At 43.6% G+C, this 22,630-nt stretch overlaps 1 protein-coding gene across 6 annotated transcripts in view; it reads right to left on the reverse strand.

The window, feature by feature from the left end:
• Positions 1-22,630, reverse strand: part of PDE3A (phosphodiesterase 3A) — a 539,267-nt gene that overhangs the window by 118,516 nt on the left and 398,121 nt on the right. Inside the window, exon 1 of one of the 6 annotated variants that reach the window (XM_039544413.1) lies at positions 13,683-13,708. The exons of the other annotated variants lie outside the window; for them this stretch is intronic. The gene's annotated coding sequence lies outside the window, so the exon portion shown is untranslated. Of the gene's footprint in view, positions 1-13,682; positions 13,709-22,630 lie in introns of those variants that run through there. 6 annotated transcript variants of the gene reach the window in all.

A 22,630-nucleotide genomic window follows, 5' to 3' on the forward strand; every position in this document is an offset into this window, starting at 1 on the left:
AGTTAAAGCAACAAGCTGCTGGCTTGTGTCTCTTTAAAGGAGCAATTCACCTTATTACTCCTCAGAATGTTCCCGCAGAGGGCTGGACATCTCAGGAAAGACCGTTTTGCGGAAATTTCGGGGTGCATTAGGGGGGTCACTTGGGTAGTAGTAACCAAGGCTGGTGGAGATCAGAGTGTGACTATGGTGTAAACAAGTAGGCTGCTGGAGTCCAAGTTGCTGAACCAGGGCTGCTTATCACACAGACAATAAAATGGTTACTCACCTTCTCGTAACTGTTGTTCTTTAAGATGTGTTGATCATATCAATTCCAATTAGGTGTGTGCGCAGTTCACAAGGTGGTTTTTCCCCTAGCAGCACGCGTCGGATCGGCTCTGGAGCCCCCTGGAGTCATGCCTTCATGGCACCGCATATAGGGGCTTGCCTACCTACCGCCTCTCCAGTTCCTTCTTGCCAGATATTTTGACAGAGGGGAAGGTGGGTGGGTTTGGAATGGATATGAACAACACATCTTGAAGAACAACAATTACGAAATGGTGAGTGAGACATTGCACCCCATAATGCTTTATGGAAATATGCTTACAAATGTAAATATGACATAACTGGAATATGTGTTATGCTACATATGCCATGTAACATATCTTTGCAAAGGTCATGTTCTTCTGAATGTATTCATCCTATTCGTATGCATGTATCATTTTTATATCTGAAGTTATGAGCACTGGCTCTATGCTTGTATTTAAAGTGTTTGCTGTAGAAAGCACTTAAGGCAAATTTGGTCAACGCAGCGTGAAGGGGTTATTCAAGTAAATGGAAGTACTTGGTTAACAATGGACCTTGAGAGACGCCAATCCACATCTGAGCTTTTGGCTTGGCCTGTAGACACCTGAGTCATGCATGGACATGTGACTTGCCCATGTGACTCAAACTCTATGTTGAGCTGTGATTCTACACAGGAGGAGAGGGCGGTTTCCATCCACAAGATGGAAACCCCTGGATACTCCTCCATTTTGTCTTCAGCTGGCTAAAGAGGCAGCCTCTCCACCCCCAAAAGGATACCTGAAAGAAACTGGAACAAAGGACAGTAACTACAGGGGTGTGAGTGATTGCTGGACCCAGACGAGAAGGAGGCTAGTCTGTAAAAGAAGCTTATTGGAACATCTCTGAGCGTGAGACTTCATCTGTAATCACTTTCTTACTGTATTAGGCTTAGATTTACGTGTTTTGTTTTCTTTTGTTTGGTAATTCACTTTGTTCTGTCTGTTATTACTTGGAATCACTTAAATACTACTTTTTGTATTTAATAAAATCACGTTTTACTTATTAATTAACCCAGAGTATGTATTAATACCTGGGGGGGGGGCCAAACAGCTGTGCATACCTATCAGTGTTATAGAGGGCGAACAATTTATGAGTTTACCCTGTATAAGCTTTATACCAGGTAAAACAGATTTATTTGGGGTTTGCACCCCATTGGGAGTTGGGCATCTGAGTGCTAAAGACAATAGCACTTCTTAAGTTGTTTTCAGTTAAGCTTGCAGCTTGTGGGGGATGTGGTTTAGACTTGGGTCTGTGTTTGCAGCAGGCAAGCGTGTCTGGCTCAAACAAGGCAAGGTACTGAAGTCCCAAGCTGGCAGGGAAAACGGGCTCAGAGATAGTCTAGGCATATCAGGTGGCAGTCCCAAAGGGGATTTCTGTGATCCAATCCATCACAGTGAGTAACCATTTTTTTTTCTTCAAGTGCTTGCTCATATCAATTAGGCTACTCCCAAGCCTTACCTAGGAGGTGGGGTCAGAGTTTATGGAATCACTGATTGAAGCACCGCCCTGCCGAACACTGCATCGTCCCTGGGGTGCTGGGTGATGGCATAATGTGAAGTGAGGATGACCATGTAGCCACCCTACATATCTATTGGATTGGTACCTGGGCCAGGAAGGCCACTGAAGATTCCTGAGCTCTGGTGGAGCGTGCAGTCAGAGCAAGGGCAGGGACGTTAGTGAGGTCGTAACAAACCCCGATAAAGGATGTGATCCATGACGATATTCTTTTTGTGGCCACTGAGAGGCCTTTCATCCTGTCTGCCACAGCAACAAACAGTTGGTTCGACTTACAGAACGGCTTGCCACACATCCAGGGAATGGAGTCTCTGCTCACGGCTATTGGCACAAGGTTTCAGGAAAAAGACCGTAAGAAATAGGTCTTGATTGGCGTGGAAATTCGAGACCACCTTTGGGAGGAATGCTGGGTGGGGTCGCAGTTGCACCTTATCTTTGTAGAAAATGGTATACGGAAGGTTGGATGTGAGAGCCTTGAGCTCAGACACCCTTCTGGCTGATGTTATTGCAACCAAAAAGGCCATCTTATAGGAAAGGCAGAGAAGTGAGCACGTTGCTAGGGGCTCGAACGGGGGCCCCCCATCAGCCTATAAAGTACCAAGTTAAGGTCCTAAATGGGGGTGGGCTGCCGAATATGAGGATATAATCCATTCAACCCCTTGAAGAATTGCCGCTCTATTTCGTTAGTGAAGATGGTACGTCCATGCTCTCCTGGGTGAAAAGCTGAAATGGCAGCCAGGTGAACCATTATCGAGGAGTGAGACAAGCTCTGCTGTTTCAACTTTCAGAGGTAGTCCAATATAAAGGGGACCAACGATTGTGCTGGAGAGATACCACTCTGCGAGCACCAAATTGCAAATCTCTTCCACTTGGCTAGGTAAGTTGCTCTGGTTGAAGGTTTTCTGCTACCCAGAAGAACCTCCCTAACGGGGTCTGAGCATGTGAACTCTAGTGGATTCAACCACACAGCTTCCAAGCCGTGAGGTGGAGAGACTCGAGATTGGGGTGTTGAAACCTTCCGTGATACTGAGTGATGAACAGTAGAGCTACCGATAGCTCCAGTAGCCTAGTGTACATAGCCAGGCTGGTGCCACCAGGATCACCAAGGTTCCGTCGCTCCAGATTTGAGGAGGATCAATGTGAATCAGCGGTATAGGAGGGAATGCGTAGAACAGGCAGTCCTTCCATGGAAGCAGAAGCATGTCCGCCAATGAATCCAGGCTGTGGTTCAGGAAGGAGCAGAATTAGGCACTTCCTGTTAGCCCTTGTGGCAAACAGACTGATCGGGGGAATTCCCAACTTCTGGAAAATACTGTTTATTACATCCGGGTGGAGAGACCACTCGTGATTGCGAAAAGACCTGCTGAGCTGGTCTGCTGGTTCGTTCTGCGACCCTGGAAGATAGGATGTTTCCAAAAGCATGGAGTGTGCTATGCAGAACTCCCAGAGCGTGAGGGCTTCCTGACACAGGAGAAAGGAGCATGCTCCCCCTTGTCTGTTGATATAAAACATCGCTGTTGTATTGTGTGTCAGGACAGATATGCACTCGCCCTCCAGGAGAGGCCGAAAGGCCTGACATGCCAGCCGGACCACTCTGAGCTCCCTTACATTGATGTTAAGCATCAGCTCCTCCTGAAACCAGAGGCCCTGAGTTCTGTGCCCCCCACCCCATGGCTGAGGCGTCGGTGGTCAGATATAGGGATGGACGGGGTTTGGAAAACGTGACCCCAGCACACACCAAGTGAGGGTCAAGCCACCAGTGAAGAGACTTGAGAACCTGGGCTCCGGGAAGGAACTGGTGTCTGACACTCAGGGGAGGAGTGCTGGGAGTGAGGACTCTGGATTCCTAGGTTTCCAGCTGGGCTCTAGTTGTTCGAGGGGGTGGGGGGCAGATGGAGACTAGGGCTCCAGATTCCTGGGTTCTGCCCTCAATGCCGGAGGGGAGAAGGGTCCAGTGACCTGGGGTGGGGAAAGAGGCGCGACCCAGATGTTCCCAGGGTCCAGCAGGCGGTGAGCCACGGTCCCCAGGCTTGGGTTCGGGCTGTGGGACGTGGCCTGCCCCAGTACAAAGCCGAGCTCATCCCGGCACCGGGGCTCCAACCCCGGGGCAGCCTGCCGAGTCCAGGGAGTGGGGCCGGCCGTGCTTGGGGTGGACGGGCGCACGACGCAGCTGGGACCCAGGTGCTTCCCCACTTACAGGCCTCGCAGGCGCTGCAACTCCTGTGAGACTGGGTCCCTCTTTCTGCCCCCGCCAGCAGGGCTGCTCAGACTCCGTGGACACCAGGTTGCGGTATGGCCACGCTAACCTGGAAACACAACCTCCCGCCAGAAATGACGGAGGTCAGGAAAGCATGTGCAATTGCTGGCAGGAGGGGCAAAGAAGAGTGGGCCGGGCCAGGCAGGATTTTGAATGGCACGCTGCTGCCTGCCGGGGTCCTGGCCACCAGCAGGCAGCAGCGTGCCATTAAAAATCGGCCTGCGTGCCGTCTTTGGCACGTGTGCCATAGGTTGCTGACCCCTGCCCTAGACGCAGTCCTTCTCTCAGACACAACCGAAAAGGAGCATGCCAAGGCAGACCCCTGGGACTGGTGGTAAGCCCATGGAGTCCAGAAGGGCCACTGGTTCGGCATCTGAGCTGGTACCTGCCATTGTGGTGGCCACAGTACCGGGGGAAAGTTTGGGTCATCCCTGCTGTCTGGGAGTGCTGGCAGCTACGGTGTTGGCTTCTCTGGGACACATATGAGTCAGTGTCCGATGCAGACTCCGATGAGTCCATGCACAGGGATCACGACGGCGTCATGCCTGTCGGTGCTGGGGATCAGTGCTGGGGCGATGTACATCATTGCCGAATCATAGCCGGCTTGCCACTGGACTACACTGGTGGCCTCTGAATCGTTTGGGGCCTCAGGACTGCTGCCGTGACACCGTGGCCAGGGGATGCAGACCTGTCAGTGCGAGTTGTCAGGGCCCTATATGCAGCACCATGAAGGCACGGCTCCAGGGGGCTCAGAGCTGACCCAACAGGTGCTGCTAGGGGAAAAACCTTCCAGTGAACTGTGCACACGGCACGCACACACCTACTTGGAACAGATGGGAGCAAGCACTGGAAGAAGAACAGTGCATGCTTCTATGCTGGCTGGGAGTGTTCAGACAGGGACCTACAGCAACAGAGCATTTTAAGGGAATCAGGGTTACAGGACAAACAGTGAAACTCTCACTGGTCACGTTCTGCATTGCAATTCAGACAACACCTACTTGCATAGTGAGAGAGAGAGGGAAATTAGAACTGATAGCCTTTCTGCTGACTTTGTAGTTTTATTGAAAATACTTTTCTGTTCCACTTACTTTGCTACTGAAAATGCTTGCTGTGCCAGTTTTCACCATTTGTTGCTTATTATTGCTACACTTGTTTATTACTGTATTAAACAGAGCCTGGATGTTGATATCTCAATGGATAACTGATATTTAAAAAGCTGCAAAGAGGTCATCTACCTAAGCATATTGTTCCTCAACCCTGCTTCATCTATACAGTAACTCCTCACTTAAAGTCGTCCCGGTTAAAGTTGTTTTGTTGTTACACTGCTGATCAATTAGGGAACATGCTCGTTTAAAGTTGCGCAATGCTCCCATCTAACATCCTTTGGCAGCCGCCTGCTTTATCCACTGCTTGCAGGAAGAGCAGCCTGTTGCAGCTAACTGGTGGGGGCTTGTAACCACGGTGGACCAGCAGACCCCCCCTATCAGCTCCCCGCTCCCCTAAGTTCCTTGTGCTGCAGCTGCCCAGCATGCTAGCAATTGCAGCTGTCCCTCCCCCCACTGCCATGTGCTGCTCCTGCCCTCTGCCTTGGAGCTGCTTCCAGAGACTCCTGCTTGCTGTGCAGGGGGGGAAGGAAGGGAGGCTAATGTCAGGGTGTCCCCCTCCCCCCTGCTTCTACATCCCGCTTACCCCTTCTTCTCCATATAGAGCAGAGTGGGGACACAAACAGACACAGAGAGCCTGGGGCAGCAGCTGCTGTTTCATCTTCCAGATCCAAGACAATGCACTTAAGAGTGGGTCAGCTTACTTAAAGGGGCAGTGTGCATTTCTCTCTCTCTCTCTCCCACACACAAGGTGTGTGTCTGTCTCTGTCTGCTATGCTGTCTCCCCTTGTGTGAGAGGCTACATTAACAATGTGTTAACCCTTGAGGGCTCAGCCGAGTGCTAGTTCATCATTTAGCAGCAAGGCATTCCCTGGGAAATATCCCACCATCTTCCACCCTCTGACGTCACCACTTCAACCAAGCTTCACAATCATCATAGCTATGAACAGTATTAAATTGTTTGTTTAAAACTTGTACTATGTGTATATCTATATAATATATCGTTTTTTGTCTGGCGAAAAAAATTTCCCTGGAACCTAACCCTCCCTATTTTCATTAATTCTTATGGGGAAATTGGATTCGCTTAACACTGTTTCACTTAAAGTCACATTTTCCAGGAACATAACTACAACGTTAAGTGAGGAGTTACTGAACCTTGAACTCCCTATTCTACTGCCTTGAGTCAACTCCCCAGACTCTAGCACTTATGGAAAGAAGCTGCCTGCTTTCTGAAATGGACAAGAAATTTGTCCACTTATCCTTGTCCTCAAATATTTCCAATGGCTCCCCATTTTTTTCGTGTTCCTCTAGGAAACTGCCCTTTTTGTTTCGACTTGTTTTAAATGTTTGTACTGCACAGAACCTTTTCTCTCCACACCTCCCTCCTGTTCCCTCTACTTTCCTCATATTGGCCTCTTTCTTCCTGGTTTCTTCTTTGTCCCATCTCATAATTTTGCAGCTGGTGGTGCAAGAACCATCTCCACTACAGCTCCTTGCATCTAGAACAGCCTTCCTGAGTCTCTCTTCCTCCTCCATGGTTCATCTATTATTAAATCTCATCTGAAACCATACCTTTTTGACACTTGTTAGTTTTTCTCCCTTTTCGCTGCTTATTTTAAATGCTTTAAAATATTTAGTGTCTCAATCCTGCACATCCTTAACTTTAGACACTGTGAATAGTCTCACTGAAAACAACTGAGTTGCACTTCTAGTGCCTAAAGTTAAACAGGTGCGTAAGTCTTTGCAGGACTGGGGCTTCAAAAAGTTTACGTGGCTGATGCAACTGGAAATAGAGTGGAGGTCTGGCATTTGTTGCCACAAATATGATGAGGGGTTCCTTTATCTGCCACCCCCTATCAACAAACTTTAAAAGAAAAATAAATATTTCTGATGTATAAGAAAAAAAACCAGTGTAACTGATCCAAATACAGGGTGTGGCAAAGAAGTGCTATGGTACACTAGCTCCCTAGATGTTCAGGAGCATGGGGAGTGTACCACAGTTCAGAGGCACATGCCATAGGCACTCCCAGAGTTAGGTCCTTCAGCCTTTAGTTCCAGGTGGCTTCCCACAAATATTCAGAGCCTGATGAATAACTAAAGGATTGCTTTACTAGGGCTGTCAAAAATGAACAGTGCAATTGCCCTAGGCACAACTGCTTTTAACATTTCCAAATTAAAAGAGGGAAACACAACACACAGCAGTTCCTATCCACACTCTATGGGCAGCTCAGTGCCAGAATACCAAAGTGGCGCTCTTCCGGCCTAGTGCCAGGGATACTTAGTCCAGGCCATTCCTCTCACGTAGGCAATCATGCACTGGTCTGCAGAACCCCCGTCCTGAGTCCAGTCGTTTTGTCCAGCACCATTTTTCAGGCCAGTCCGTATAGCCACTTCTGACTATCCATCAGCCATTGCTACCACTGGCTCCCTTGTCAGGAACCACTGATCTAACTCTCAGCACTTCAGTCCCAGCTACTAAACTTTTTGCCTTATTTCCACAGCCGGTAGTTTGGCTTGCTACGCTTGCTCATAGGAAGCCTCCCGCTTCCTACTCAGCCAAGTCTCCCAAAATCTCTGGTATTATTCCTTTTCATGTGCTGGAGGGATTAGAGAGTCCTTTGCTAGTTGGAGATTACACTGAGGTTTACACTGTGGCGAGTAAGGACCCAGACGGTTTATTACAATAGGGTGTTTTGTTTTTTTTTACTCTCTCACAATATAACTATTAAAGTTGTTTACTGAAGGGGAGCCAAATTCACTGATGGAGTAAGTAGCTATGAGTTCGCTGAAAACATTGGAATTACTCCTGCTTATGCCAGCAATGGTTTGGCTCCAATTTTACTAGCAAACTTCCATAGCGCCTAGTAGCAAACTACAGAACCCATATGCTTTTCATTTCATTTCTCAACAAATGTGTCTTCATGAAATCTGGCATGTTTGTTTTTTGCTGCTGCCACGATAGGCTCCCTAATGCAAGGCAAACTTAGCAAACATTGTTCTCAAACTGCACCCCAAGCATGTATTATATTAGCACAGTTTACTAAATTAACACTGCGGTGTAACCTGCTGACATGAAATAACAATTCCAGGACAAGGAGAGACTTCTACAATTCCAGGCTGTTTTCAAACACAGCAATAAACTTATATTCTTAGAAGTCGTGCCTACAGAATCAACATTGCTTCTTTTATAACCTACAGCAATCTGGTTTGCATTAAACTTTAGTTCATCAAAATACAGAATAACGACTTTTTTTCCTGTCAAGCTATAACATTCTTGTTCACATCTGCAGTGGCCCATAGCATATGAAGGGGCGGGGGTGGGGGTAATCACTCTTGTTCCAGAGCTTTGGGTTTTATAAGCACACACAAATACAGTAGTTGTAACACAACCTTCCACATAACGTTTGCAAGCCCAACACATTTTTCTATAATGGTCCAATTTACTAGCTACCGGATTGTTTACCTCTGCATGCCACACTTCGTTAGGTAAGTTGTGAAGCTTGAAAAGATTTCCTTTCAATGGGTAATCAGTGAGTGCTAGAACACAACATGGAGAACACCAGTTATGTCAGACTAACGCTCCTCCAAATTTGCTATTTCTACAAGTTTAACAAAAATCAGGAGATGAAGAAAATTAAATCGTTTTTAAAATACCAAAGTGAGAAAGACACGAAGTCTAGATGAGTCTATTCTCAATCTTTTGAAATTATAATGAGTGAAGGAAGCACAGCTTTATTGGACCAGGACATGCACGAGAAAGACGACAGACATGAGAATGGATTTTAAGTGGCAGGTTGCACGTTTATTAACTTTAATACCAAAAGGTGGGCAAAACTCTTTACCAAACTAAAGGTAAAAAATTAAAAGGAGAGAGAGAAATGTAGGCACATAGGTGAAAGTGGGCCAGCCATAGTGAGACTGTAGGCTGGTACTTCTTTTATGAAGTCTTTTATAAAGACTGCTGCTATCTTGTTCTCTAGCATCTGAGCTTTCATTGTTAAAATGAATTAAGTCTCTAATACTCATGGTTGTGAAGAAAATGTTCAAAATGTTAACCAGATGTAAACCGATGTAGTAATGCTTGTCAAAGTCTGCAAAAATCCTGACAGAGCAGCATTAATTGCCTCTATTCATCTTGAAGGCTGTTAACACTGAAGCATAACGAACATTTAAATGTGAATACAGCATTACCAACTCTCACAATGTTAATGAGAGTTTGGGGGAGAGTTTGGGGGTGTTTTTCTCAAATCCCCAGTTTCCTGAGAGATATGATTAGGTGAGAATCGCAGCTTTTATTAAAAAACACATTCCACATTTCTAGTCCTTATGAGGGTAGAGAAAAGCTTTTAAAAGGTGACCAAAGTTAGTTTTATACAAATGTCATGATTTTTTTAGGCCTGACTGATGATTTTTGAACACTTGAGACAGGTAATACTGTGAATATTGTTGACTATGTCACTGTTGACCAAAGCATGAAAGATCTGTGTAACATGGGTACTCTGTGTGTGTGTGTGTGTGTGCGTGCGCAAAAAGGTGGTTATTTCACTTACGTTTTTAGGAAATGGTATAATGCAGCATTTTGAAAGTGCAAGCTGGTTTATTTAAGCAGCAAATCTGACATCCTGATGGAGCTTTATCAGAGGAAATGAGGAGTTGCTTTGTTTAAGTACTTCTGAGCATCAATAAAGAGTAGTAAAGTTTAGTGTTTCATACAAGACTGTATATCAATCTATAGCATGGAAGGAGGATTCTAAATGACTAAAAAAAAAAAGAAGGCTAAAAGGTAGGATTTTAGTGCCTAGAAACCTCTCTTTTTAACAGGTAGTTTCTTTTCATAGGTTCTACATCTAGCCCACAGGGATCTATTATTCTGGCCTTTTTATTTAGTATATTATGAGTGTGGATGGATAGCCAAAATTACACATAAAACAGGCACAGAAGAGAAGAATGGTAAAATAATCCAAAGCCCACTGAACTAAATAAGTGTCTTTTTGGTGGGCTTAGGATAAAATCCAGGAGGCAGAGAGGGATATGATATAATCTTAATACAAGTGCTTCGGTGATATAGAAAGTACATCATTTTCTTCCTTTGGATAAGAAAACATAGATCAAAATTGGACTCTTACGTTCCCACCACATTAGGCATAAATCAGATTCTTGTTGTCCCCTAACAAATAAATGAAAAGTAAGTACAAATGAAAAGCTGAAATGCTGCAGAACAGCCTCTCAGAGTATTCTGTAAATGTGAGCCAAATGCTCAATTACTCTCCTGCCTTCTGTGTTTCTCTGGTAGATTATTTCCCCCTGTGGATAATATGTCCTGAACTTTTGAGAATCTGTATATGTGATTTGGGAATGGTTGGAAGTGCTTTATTTTTTTTTAAAACCCAGAAAAAAGTAATGGCGCATCTAGCAACTAGCAGCTACAAAGTTCTTACAATTTTTGGCTGACAAATGGCTGGTGGTTGTAGGCATAGCTCACAATTTGAGCTCTTTCTAATTTGGGTAGTAGCTGCAAACATGTCTGGATATGGGGATGTAACCACTACACATGGGAAGAAACCCCATGTTTTGATCTTGACCAACCAAAAGCCTTCACGTATTTGTGTTTCCCTATCTGTAGAATAAGGACAACAATTTCTACCAGCTTTCGCTCAGAAGATATGAAGATATAAAAAGTATTTGTAAACAACATAATAAAGTGCACAATGAGTGCTACTCACTATGGTATGTATTCATTGGATATAGATAATCATTTTACTAACAGAGTATTCTGTCTGCTGTTGTTTATATCATAATTTCTTTATTGTAAAGAAAAATCCCTTCTCAATGGAATGCTCCAAAATATGGAAAACAAACCTTTTCAAACAACCACTCAACCCCCCAGGTTCTAAGTACGGCCAGCTTTAAAGGACAAGAAAAGACAAGCAACTATTTGGGGCTTTGTACAGACTTGCATCTCATGTGCTTGCCTGATTTAGCCCTTTTGTCCCACTGCCACAGGGGCTACAACTTTTGCACCCACTCTCTCCCAACAGCTTGGAGTCCTACAAATCACAAAGGTCAGCTTCTGTTTTGAGACCTGCAAGAAGAGATGCCTTTTAGCCGCTTCTTAGTCCAAAAAGGATTTTTCAAAAGTTCAAGACTTGCTGGATGACAGCTGGGGGTGGAGGCAATTTTTAAAACGGAAAGAGGCTTGAAATAGTTCGAGTGAGTCCGAGAAACACAGCACTATCCCATGTTTAAGGTTTAATTGGCAGGGTCTGTAAGGCAGTGGTATCATCCTGAGCTTTTTCCTTGTAGAGCAAATGCTGAATGGCTATCTAGCTAAATGAGCACTATGAAGCCGGTATCATAATGAAACTGGAAGCTACTAAGTCAGATTCTATGGGGTCGGAGTGTCACGGTCTGGATCGTGGGTATGCCATAGTCAAGCAACTAATCATATTAACACAAGACAGCGTGCAACGTAGAGCAAAACATAAGAAGTCTTAAAGCGGTCAGTTAACAGGATACCAGGCAGCAGGGAACATGGAAAGTAAAACTCTCAACAAGTAAAATAATAAAGGAGATACTGGTTGGTGCTGCAGCACATGAGAACAACATAAAAGGAAATAACAAAATGGTGAAGAAGCTGTCTTAAGGACACAATCCAGAGACTCCATTCCAAAGGAATAATAGGAATGAGATCATATCTGGTTCTGGAAGAGGAAGCAAAAAAAGATTACGTTTTTGAGGACTTCTCTCATGGTAGCATATGACGTTTGATAATATTTCCAGACAAACTTCTGTAGAAATCCTGGCTTCACTGCATGGGGACAAAAGGAACCTGGATATATAGTGAGGCAAATTGGAACTGACAGCAGTGTAGTTTATGCAGGAACAATTATGCACCCGTTGATCAATACATTGACTGGAACCGAGCATGTTTAACTTTCTACAGTAAATAGGTTGCATTAGAAAAAATGAAGGGAATTAATTTTTGGTGAAGCATCCACCTACCCTCATCCCCTTACCGGGATGAGTTATATTCCGCCACAAACTCTTTGTTCCACGTTGATAATATTACTAAACAAATTAAATTGCTAATGTTTTCAGTAATGCCACAGAATTTCTCACTTCAAGTAATCCGTTTATATGTCAGATGTTACTTCTGAACACTCAAGTTTTTGGCGGAAGACCCCTGGAAAAATATTCTGTACTGCAACCACTATAAATTATATTTTTGAAAGCAACACTTAATTCTTAGTGATCCCAAGGATATAGAGTCAAAGACATTTGCAGATGTGGAATATGTAGTAAGGCATTGCTAGATGGTTTCGAAATCCCTTAAACTGATTTCCAGTGGATAGGTTTTCAACATTTTTTTAAAATCAAAGCATTCAGCTAAAGATTGCACTCTCCACCATTCCATGCTATGCATGGCTGTTGAGACCACAAGATAGGGGAAAAAGTCCATGTTGGCCAGGCCAAGACGAAGGGATTGAGAGCAAGCTTTCCTGATATGACAATAGCTGTGGTGGGAGTGTAGTGCACTGAGGGTAACTGACACTGGGAAGGCTCATCTGTAGGGGAAGACAGTAGCAATGAAGCCATGTCATAGCTCAGAACTGAAGGAGAGGATGTATGATAATGAGCTTGTAAAGATGCAAAAGTAGAACAGAAGAGAGGAAAAAAATACTAGAGTAGCTGCTCGTTGGTAGCCATTTTGCTATGTTGCTCCTAAGTGGCTGTTGCAGTTATGGGAGCGTCATCTGACCAAAGGTGTATGAAGAATTAAGGGTGTTTCGATGTTGGGATGGGAGTTGTGGGGAACGAGGGAGGGGAACCCTGGGTATGGCAGGAGAGTCCCCAGTCGGCAAAACGGCTGAGAGAGCCCAGCCGTCAGGGACAGGCTGAGGATGCTCCCGCTGGCATTGTCATGGTCCACCCTGGCGAGGGATGGATGGCTGGGGAGGCCACAGTGCACAGCCTGCAATGGAGGGGGGAGTGGCTCCTACCATGGACAGCGGAGACGGGAGGGGAGAAGGGGACAGGTCAGTGCCATGGGGAGAGGGGTCCCCTGATTCCCCCCCCCCACTGCAAAACAGCACACCCACACCCTCCCGCTGGCAACCGAGATAGAGGGGAAGCTCAGTGCATGGGAGAGGAGGGTGTGATACTCCCCACTGCAAAATAGCAAAAACACCCACCCCCCAGGTGCCTGCAAGCCAGACGATGAGGATGGGAGAAGGAAGTCTTCCAGCTGTGCCTCTGCTACTCCCCCAAACCTAGCTCCCCCCTCTTCCAGACCCTCCCACCAAACTCCTCCCCCCCCCCCACATGCTCTGCATGCAGGTTCTGTCAGGCCGGGCAAGTGAACAGGGCTGTGTGCCCTGGAGCTGCGCTGAAGGGCCAGGGTTGGGAAGGTTGTGGAAAGATGCTGTTTGGGAGGGCAGCGCCCCGACATGGCCCTCCCCAATCTCCGCCCCAGACGTTGCTCTTACACTGTTGCTATGTTGCTGTTACCGAGTGGACAATTCATAGTAGGGAAAGTATTCCTGAGGAAATGTTGCTCGTAAGCAGCAGTTGCTCTGATAAGGTGAGGCTGCAAACAAGCGTCTACTGTATTTCAAAACCCTGGTTACTATTCAGTCACTGCAGTTCAAATGTACACATTCAAGTCCATTTTTTGTACAATTAGTTTCCTAGAAAGAGACAAGAATCATATAAGCGCATTTATATCTGTTTGCTTTTCCATGGGGAATCATTAACTACATACTAACAGCACCGCAGTCTTAGTACCGAACTGACCAATTAGCAGTCTGCTGCAGTAGACGGCAAATCACAACATACTGTACACAAGAATATTCAGCAATTTAATGTAGCAATGAATCTAAACACACTTCTCCTACAAGAAATCTGTTCTGCTTTTTGTGCTGCAAATACTGCAACTGCCATATTGGTTCTCTCTCCAGCATGGAAGAGATCCCCACTCGGAACACAGCATTTTGCAGTCCATTATTTAACACTGATCCCAAACAGCAATGTTCTCTTAAGATGCTTATTTTTTTCCAGTGTCAGATGGAAGGGTTTATATGCCTTATATGAACCAGCAATTTTGAAAACCAAATATTGCCTTACTGGATAATAATGGACAGCCTGATCTGAAGCCCACTCAAGTCTATGAAAAGACTTTCAATGGACTTTGGGTCAAGATCCAAGTAGTTTGGCTGATCCACCTGCACTACTAACCCAGAAAATGAAAGCTCACATTAAGGGCAATTTAAAATATTCCAGAATTTGACCTAGAAGAAAAGTTTAGGACTGAATGGGTCTGGTGGTTACACTTTCCTTTTAACTTTTAGAAGTGGTTCCTCTAGGAACAAATTGAGCCACATTGGCAGGACAGCAAAGGAGAGTGTCCCCTGCCTTCATCTATGTTGTACTTCCTCTGTGCATAAACACAGGACATTATTGTCCAGGGCTGTCAATCCAGCAATTTTCACTGGATCTAACATTTCCTTAGGTGGTGGTGGAGAGGAAAACAAAAATTTATTCAGAAAAATCAAACATGCTGTACTGCGATTTTTCAAGTCTTTCCAACACATACCAGTAGGTTAACCCCATATAAAAGGCAAGTTTCATAATAAACAAATTTCAGGGTGTTTAACAGAGCAGGTATTTTCCAGTACTGTGTGCACTTGTTGGGAAGTGATCAAATGAAAAAGTAAAATAAATAAAAAGAAAAACTACCTAGACATTTTTAAAAGGGCAATTTGATGTCTGATTGATGTGATATGTAAAACCCTTGGATTATGGGAACAGCTAGCTTCAGGATTAATGTTTCCCTCGGCTTTCAGAAGTGGGGTTGAAATACAGCGGAGCAATACAATGGCGAGTCCAAAACAGAAGCATAACTTCTCATCGGTTCAATGGACACAACTGTGCCTTCTTGTGCTGTATTATGTTAAATGTCAGCACCCAAAGGAATGTTTGTGATTTAATGAAGCAAAATTTAACACAGAAAAATCTAGACTCTCTATCACACTATTCAGTTATGTACGGTACATTTAGCTCTGGGCTTCTAGTGTGGAGGATTTACTTGTATCTTTATAATGAGCCTATTAATCAAAATTGCCAAGTAACTTGGGGTGTTGGATAGTCTAAGCATACCACCCCAGTAGGAAATTGTAGGTGGCGAGGAGAAGGATGGGAGCAACAAAACAGAATGAAAAAGAGCACATAGGTCCCAGTGACATGTTTTATCAGACAGGGGTGGCTGAACTAGTAGCAAACTCTGATGCATCTAAGGACTCTCAGCATTAAAGGCTAAAGCTAATCTGCTGCATATTCACTAGTAGGTCATGCTCCATTTCCGAAAAGAGAAATCAGGGCAGTGAGGCCCAAACTTCTAAAAATTAAATGATCTTCTAAGGTTGGCTTCAAGGGGGAAGCAGTCTCACCATGTCAGCGATCATTCCACCTGGATACAGAAAGAATTAAAAAAAGCAGGCTCTGTCATTAGCACCCCACCACCCCAGATCTTGCATCTTCACAATACACATAAAGCTGGCCTTGAGTTTCAGGTGATAGATCCCAGCTACTGAAAGTCCTAGAATGACATTGTATCATCTGGTAGTTTACTATGAAAGTTCAATGTCAAAACTCAAAGTACATTTTGTTTAAACACACCCTTGGGGGAGTGGGGGATTTTATACTAACTACTTTCTATTTCAATCTATGCACTTTTAAGTTTAACCAGCAATGCTTCATCATTCATCCAGGAAAACTTGCCTCTCTGCCACCCAATCTCGATCAACCTGCCACATTAATTATCACCATACATTTGTCTATTGCTGAGAGGGGGAAAAAAATGCAAGTGGATGAATGTAGCAGTGACCCGAGCAAAAATGAAGCTGCTGAAGCAGAACTAATTAAATCAGTTCAGCGATCTTCCTCCAGTGTGACACGTTTCACAGACACCCTCTCCTCTCTAAGCCCCCACCTCCACCAACTATCCTGGGCAAAGCACTTTTGGGGAACCACAAGGATATGTACTGAGCAGCAATCTAGACCCACTTCATATTTATCCCTACATGGCACAGAAAAACAACTGACAAAACCACCTTGTTGGTTTCCTGTCGAAATGTACACAGAGAAATCCCTGGCCATATTGTTTGTGTAACAGCTGAACAGCACTGGGATTTCCCCCTCCATGTGAATTTAGGTTTTAAATGTAGGTGAATTTATGCTCGTGAAAGGTTTTAGGCCGGCTTGGAGATTTAAGTCCTTTATTTAGCCAATAAACAAGCCCAGCCCAGACAGCAACAGCAGCTCACCGTTTCGCCCATACTACCCCACCCTCAGACCTCAACCCTGATCTGGTGCAACTATATATCTGGGGTGAAAGGGTACTGCTCACTTTACATCAGTTCAGTCCATGGTGTATGGGTTGAGTCTGTCAACATGGGTATCAACAGGGATGGTGGTTTTCAGGGGAATGGAGGGTTAATTTTGACCTTTGTATCACCAACAACAGCCAGGTATTGCTGGCACAAAATATGCAGTGGCTATAACCCCCATTCCTGCAAAGAGTCATGAACATGTTTAATCCCATTTATTTTGGTGGGATTATTCACAGTCAGTAAAATTAATCACACCCCTTCAGGTTGAGCAGGATTGGGACCCACATGTCGATGTACATTACTGTACAACACGAAGCGACAGACCTGCTCCACTGTGCATGAGATCACTTTTCCGTTCGCTTACATGGGCTGTAAACCTGCACATTACTAAAGGTAACAGAGACTGTTGCTTTAGGTCATGTTGTAGGAGCCAAAACTCCCAGATTCTTTTCCTGTTGTGAAGTTCAGTGTGGAAAATGGAACAAATTGCAGGCTTACGCAGTGACAATCTCGAAAATTACAGTTATTCTGCATCAGCAACTCAACCTGACAGAGTATGAAGAGAAAACTGGAATAGTAAACAAACAAAATAATCATCAGGGTCTTATTAGCAATTAGTTATGATAAATACAATGTAATGCTCCGAATTTGTCTACCAGAAATAAATTCTAATATAAACATCCCCATTGTACAGTGGTCCCTGAAAAGGGAGTCCTCAAGCAACCCACAAGAGATGCCTTTTGTGCAAGGAACCATGGCAAGTCTTGTAAACTCAGGCTTCCTAGATTTCCTGCAGAACCTCGTACAAAGCCCTAGCTTTTCAGCGGAATTCACTTTTCAACAGCCTGCCCTACATGCTACACAAACTCACAACAGCAACAGAAAAGAAAACAAATGTTCCAATAGGATAAGGAGATGGAAGTGGCAGGCCCATTTACACAACAAAAAACACAAAGGTCATTGCGTCCAATTGCTCTGCCCTTGGGAAGTTTCTCTCATTCTCCCGTTTCTCCCTACAGGAACATTTTAAAAGCGGTCAATGACTCAGTACAGAGAACAGACATTACTAACTTGTATTGGCAGTGAAAGGTACTGAAAGTGTAGCTGTCCATATGGGATCACTGTCAAGATAGGTCAAATTTTAGGCTTACCAGCCTTGACAGCCTCCTTTGAGATAAACCTAGAGAGCAACAAACAGTAATGCAAAGAGGCAGGATTCTGAGTAATCTCTAAGTAGGTGTCTAAACAGACAACTGTTTCTCATTCACACCCAACTCTGCTCCAAAATACATACATATTCCTGTCACATGCGCTTCACTCCATCTGGAATGCAGAGATGCTGGATATAAACAGGCAAAGTCAGGGGCATGAATATAGGGCTCAAATTATGTGGGGAAAAAACCAAAACAAAACACCAAAACCTGGTTATCAGCATCCTCCTCTAAATAGGAAAGAGTTAAGTAGAGATATCTACAGGTCAAATTAAAAATAAATTCTTTTCAAACATGGGCTGAAGTACTAACACAATTTAAAACTCTGCCATTCGAACTACTATGAATTTTAAAACGTTGTTTTCAGGATTATTTCATAGGTTCTAAAATCTACAAACAAAAACTCTCTAAAGATAAGGGGCCAGATTTTGGATTATGGGAATTCCCTGCAGTGAAAAGCTGAACCACCTCAGTACAATCTCTAGGAGGCAAGCAATATGCTTCCCAAAGCTACCCAGCATGGTCACTTTTTCTCCTGCTTGTCATAGCCCCTGTCTGATGTGGAGGGGATCATGGTTCCACTTACTCTGGTGTGGCTAGTGCTGCTTACTCTCACATAGTCCTTGTGATCAGGTGGGCACAAGGACTACAAATGTAGTCAGCCCCCAAGCACAAGGGCAGATCATTGCAACTTCCAGTGCCTTCTCACACTACACTACACAATCTAGTCAAAGCAAGATGAATGATATAATGGAAGGAGGACATTGGCAGCCTTGGAAAGGATTTCATGTTGCTTGAATAGAGAGGTTAGGGAAAACAATTTAAAAAGTGACCACAAGTTTTGATTGACTGTTTTTGGATGCCTAAACTGAGACATCTTGGGCCCAAGTTTCAGAAATGTTTTTTGCCCAGAACTGAGTTGTGATTGCTGAGGCCCAAGGTATCTGAAATTGAGCATGAAAAAACTAAGGGGACAGTTTAGAAAATTTGTACCTCAAAGCCACAGATGGAACCAGAGTCAGATGGAGAATCAGAAGTCATGATTCTTGGCTCCCAGTCCTGTGTTAAGACCATACCTTTCTTTTTTCACTGCACACAGGGGTTTATAACTTTTCACACATTTTGTAAATCCAGAAAGTGTCATGCCTTCTACGAACTGCCTATTGACCATTTTCCCCATCCTTCCCTTTTTGTTTTAAATAGAATTTTTTTTAAATAACTTTCAACAGAAGCGGGACGGTAGTCAATTGTCATTTTGTTCCAGCTTCTACAGTATCTTAATGAACTCACTGTATACCATCCACATTTTAATATAATTCAGAGGACAGGCCTCTAAGGTTTTGTTTTTGTTTTTTTTAAATTAGGGGAGTGTATCTTCTCTAAATGATTCTCGATGAATTTCTCAGTGTGAGATGCCTGGGTTATTCAGTGAATTTGAATGCACTGGTTTAGCTATTGTATTTTTTGTTGATTTATGTTTAATGAGCTATATTCACAAATGCATATTATCTCAGACGGGCATCATCAAAAGAAAGTGTTTCCTATACCTTACACTTGGCACATTTGTTTGCCCATATTTAATCTCATGTTGTCCTCAGTATTATTCATATAATCTCCTTTTTGCTAATAGAACCATAAACTTTCTACATAAATGGCACAGTTTCAATCATGTGATTTACACATAATGCACCAAATAATACATGTTATGTACCTTATTTCTGAAGTGCTATAGTCCCAAACATACATGTCCAACAACATACTAGAGTACAGGTAAAACGGGAGGGAAAAGGCCAGGATAAATACATTTCACATATCAACATCTAACAAATATAAATTGCCCAAGAAACAGGTTTTCAACCTGGGGGTTGGGAACAGGTTTCAGCAGATTGAGATTACTCACTCCCTTCCCCCCCCTTTTTTTTGTTTAATAGCAGGGAGAGTGGGTCCAAAACTCTTGTATTGTCACATGGGGTCACAGTATAGAAGAGATGGAGAACCACTGCCCTAGAATAACTTGTATTATCTTAAAACCTGCACAATCTAATATTTATCTATATTGCACACGGCTCAAATATATCACTTAACTGGGCTAGCGCTGATCAAGAAAACAATGTTTCTCGGCTTACTTTATGGAAGAATCTATATAAAACACCAGCTGAAAGAGGATATTCCTTCTTACTCAGTCCCATTATGGGCCCCTGAGGCCTCCTCCTCACTGTTGCCAAAGTAATTTCAGTTTCTACTTTCCCCAGTTACTGTGTGTCCCAAAATATGTACATTTTGTCCTCTTACACAAGGGTTTGGCTAGAGATAGTATTTTACTTCTGTATTCCAATCAACCAAGACCTGTCTCAATAGAAGTTAATGCACATCAATTAATCCTAGTGACTAGGTCCCTTGGCTGGGGACAAGTCAGCTACATGGATGAAATCCTGGCCCCAGTGAAGCAAAGGTCAAAAACTCTTCACACTTTGATTTTTTCTGGTGCCTGGACACCAGATGTGTCCTTCTCCCTGAGACTGAAGACACTTGGATAATTACAATTATTCTGACTCCAGGTACGTTAGTTTGAGCCCCGTTTGGCTTCTCTAGGCCCAATCAACGGATCCTAATAATTAGTTACTTAGCATTCTAGTCTTAAAGCTCTGTCCAAAAATTAGGAAGTCTCAGAAGATCCTTGTGAGAGAGTTCTAAAACTATTATCTCCATTTTACAGACAGAGAAACTGAGGCACAGATAGCTACCCAGAGACAGTGTCTCACCAGAGATTAGAACTCAGGCAATCATGGCTCTCAGCCTCAATCTTATTCATCTAGAAGTTCTCCCTTGTTCACTGAACATCTATGCCCACAATATTTGTCACAGATTTAAACCTTTTCCTAGGATCTCAAGAGCATTCCTGAGGGTGCAGAAATATCCTCTCTTTTCAGCTATTGGGTGATCTTATCTCTCTGCCCAAAAGGCAACTGTTCTGCAATAAGTGTCAGGGAGAGGGCAGGCTCTGAACACCAATTATCTGCCTTTGTGAAAGAGCAGGGAAATGATGCAAGCAAGGTGGAAATCTTCAAGAGTCTCCACAGCCAGCACAAACATTGAAAGTTTCCCTCACTCCCAGCTGCTGAACATTCAGATGTGCTGCCACCTTCATTCCTCTGTTAGGAGGACTTAATTAGGGACAACTGGTTTGGGCAAAATAAAAACCAAACAGCTCCACCCAAACTGAGATTTTAAAAAAAGTTCAGCCAACTTAAGCTGTCCAATTATGGGTCATTTGTCTGGGTTTTGTTCTGAGCAGAGAATACTGTGAGAGAGGCTTTTCTTAAGAGGGTTCCAGCCCAATTTCACAAAAATCAAGAGACTTTTCAAGCTGTCAATGAGAGTCCAAACGTCTACACTGCAATTAAACAGCCCCCTAGCCTGAGTCAGCTGGCATGTGCCACTGCGGGTTTTTAATTGCAGTGTAGATATACCCTTTGTAGTAACAGTACCTCCTTACAAGAGGATCTGTTGCCATCAATCTCTGTCGCACTGGGGGACAACTGGTCTATGAACTGAGAATACTGGGAAGAACAAATGGAAAATTCCCACCTCACCCCTATCTTTTATTTGTAGCTTAAATATGGTTTTACTTAGTCATCATCTCATTTGTCCTAGAACTGTCACTTGTTTTTTTAATGAAGTGAAACATTTAAAAAATTCTTTTTTAAAAGAGAAATTAATAAAGTTATTACAGGTTTGGATGTCTATGGGGTAATAGAATATCAGCTGCCAACTCAAATTACACCCAAGCCAACCATGACAGAAAACATACCACTTGACTGCTGTTTGGTGACCTATGTGAAATGAGTCTGATGGTATCAAGCCTAGTTCCTAGAGAGCATGTCTTTGTCCCAAAGCTACTATTCGCAATGGACAGTAAACCACCATCTCATTGCCATTCTATGCAGTGAAGCCATGAATTAAATGGGCATGAAGCCTGAACTGTTCTCTAGGTTAGGGGTAACTGGCAATGCACTGTAAGAAAGCCTCCAATGCTGCACTCCATGCTGTATTTGATCTGTGAATAAATAGAGTACTTCAGACTCTGTGGCTATGAAGTCAGCCTCTTTCACTAACCCGTAACTCACAGATGAGCACAAAAACACAGGATGAAAATAAAGCTGTTATGCAGAGACACAAATGAAAGGCATTTCCAAGATGTTTTTAGAGCTTCCAACAATACTCACAAGTCTCAAGTTAAATTAGCCAAAATACCTATATAATTTTTCAGGAATGTGACTGGTAGTAGTAGTGTTGCTGTTTCTTACAGCTGTATCTCAAATCTCACAATATTATGTGTTTTTCTTAAAATCCCAGGTCCTGGAGCTATGTGACTAAAAAAAATCTCAGCTTTCATTTACAAGTAAAAGTAAGTTCCTAAACGTTATGGAATGGAGAAAAAAAAAATGTGAATCTGAAAGGTTCTGAAACCAGAGAGCAAACAGAAAGAACCCTAATTTATTATTTTTAAGCTCATTTTTAAACCAATTTTGCAATTTTGGGGAGCCTGACTTATAATTGCTGAATGCTTGGAGTCGACAATCTCTTGAGGGTAAAGCCAGACCACGCTGGCTAGTATTTAATGGGATAACCTCAGTCCTGAATTTTATCACCAGACTGGTAGGTATGGTAAAACTAAAAACAAACAAACAGACCCCTCAACACAACAAAAGACCAAAAGTAAGAGAGAGTTATTTTTAGCAAACTCTTTATCTCCGGGGCCAAATTATCTCAGTAGCTACTTGAGAAGACTACATGCAGTGTGAGAGTCACAAAGGTCAGAAAGCACGGGTAACT

The sequence above is a fragment of the Mauremys reevesii genome, linkage group 1 (assembly GCF_016161935.1).
Source record: "Mauremys reevesii isolate NIE-2019 linkage group 1, ASM1616193v1, whole genome shotgun sequence".
Classification (NCBI taxonomy): domain Eukaryota; kingdom Metazoa; phylum Chordata; order Testudines; family Geoemydidae; genus Mauremys; species Mauremys reevesii.